A 2,135-nucleotide genomic window follows, 5' to 3' on the forward strand; every position below is an offset into this window, starting at 1 on the left:
ACACACACACACACACACACACACACTCACACACACGCACACTCAGACACACACACACATAGAATAACTGAGCAATGCTCATATTTTAATCAATGATTGTCATTCTAGACAAAGTGACACAGGTCTTGCTACATAAAACGGTTGATGAATTCTGTCACGTTTTTCGTGTCTAGTCACGATCTTTGGCTAAGAGCCAAGAGCATTCCTTGGTCTTTGGATTCCCTATATTGTTTACGAGGTTATGGGTCGGCGCTTCCTAAAGAAGCGACCCATGATAAAAACAAAAATTGCCATGCTTTTTCATCCGTGCCATGTCTCTCTCTCTCTCTCTCTCTCTCTCTCTCTCTCTCTCTCTCTCTTTCTCCACTCCAAATCTCTCCATTCAGCATGTGGCGCCAAGTATCATCTGCATTAACTTATTATTTTTGCATAAACGCACTCGATCACCCTGTTTTCCCTGGCCACCTCCCCGATAAGCCACATTCATTTAGAAATGTGTTAACTTTGTTGTTGTAGCGTTGTTATTGTTTTTGCTGCTGCTGCTGGTGTGTTTTAGCTGTTGTTGTTGCTGCAATAGTTGCTGCAGTTGTTGTTATTTTTGTTGCTGTTGCTGTTGTTTTTGTTGCTGCTGTTGTTGTTGTTGTTATTTTAGTTGCTGTTGTTGTTATTTTTGTTGCTGTTGTTGCTGCTGCTGTGGCTGATATTGATGTTGCTACTATTGTTGTTATTGTCGTCGTTGCTGTTTTTGTTGTTGTTGTTATCGTCGTCGTCATCGTCGTCGTCGTCGTCGTTGTTTTGTTGTTGTTATTGTTGTTGTAGTTTGTGTTACTGATGTTGTTGTAACAAAGAAAGAAAAGAGAAGGGAGATAGGGCTTTTTAGTCATAGGGTGAGAGCTTGACTCGCACTCTAATATACCTATTTCGATTCTTGTTTCGAGCATGTGTGGTCAGTGGATAACTTTGGACTCTTTTAATTTAGTTTTAGTAAACGTTTTACAGCACTTGCAACACAAATGGGTCAATATGTGTCGAAGATTAGAATTAGAGATGCTTCGAGGGAGTAAAATACAAAGAAAAGGAGGAAAGATGAGGACGATAGGTGTTTGATGAGCAGAAAGGAGCAAAAAGAGCTCCTGCCAACCAACCCCTTTATGCTATTGAAGATATCCTAATCTTGACTGAAAAATCGCCTTTCTAAACTGAGTCTGCTTACGTAACGTGCAAACATAGCATAATATAACCATATCACCAGTGGAACTCCCAGTTGATCGTCAACTTTCTTGACTATTAGAAGGCCTTTGACAGTACAGACCGAGTAACACTGTGGAAGATACAGAGACATCATGGAATCCCACAGGTTAACCTCACCAGGAGCATGTACTAAGGAACAAGTTGCAGAGTTATACATGGTGGCCAGCTCATTGACAGCTTTAACATCAAGACCGGTGTGAGACAGGGATGTTTACTATCACCTTTCCTCTTTGCATTGGTAAGCGACTGACTGATGAAGGAAACCACCAGAGATCACAGAGACAGCATACAGTGAACCCTAGAGTGGACCCCATGGACACAGTTGGACGATCTGGATTTTGCAGATCAATGACTTGGCGCTTCTGTCACACACTCGGGAACAGATGCAAGCAAAGACCACAATTTTTAAACAGTCTATCAGAGTCTGTTGGATTGAGGATCCACTCCGGAAAGTCAAAAGTCCTAATGATAGATACACTACAAAAAGGAGCAGGTCACAGTACACAGTAGATGGTAATGCAATAGAAGAAGTTGAATCCTTCTGTTATCTTGGGAGTATAATTGACAGAGAGGGAGGAACAGGCGCTGAAATAAAGTCCCGTATTGGAAAGGCACAGACTGCATTTATTTCTTTGAACAGGATTTGGAGGACCATGGATATCTCACTACTAACAAAACAGAATTTTCAACTCAAATGTGAAAACAGTCCTGTAGTATAGATGTGAGACTTGGAACGCATCTCAGACGTGCATAAAGAGGATCCAGGTTTTCTTGAAAAAGTGTCAGAAGAAACTACTAAGGATCAGATGGACAGACAGGATCACCAACAAGGAAGTATTATATTCTCTCTCTCTCTCTCTCTCTCTCTCTCTCTCTCTCTCTCT

This window comes from Aplysia californica, unplaced genomic scaffold, assembly GCF_000002075.1.
Source record: "Aplysia californica isolate F4 #8 unplaced genomic scaffold, AplCal3.0 scaffold00128, whole genome shotgun sequence".
Taxonomy (NCBI): Eukaryota; Metazoa; Mollusca; class Gastropoda; order Aplysiida; family Aplysiidae; genus Aplysia; species Aplysia californica.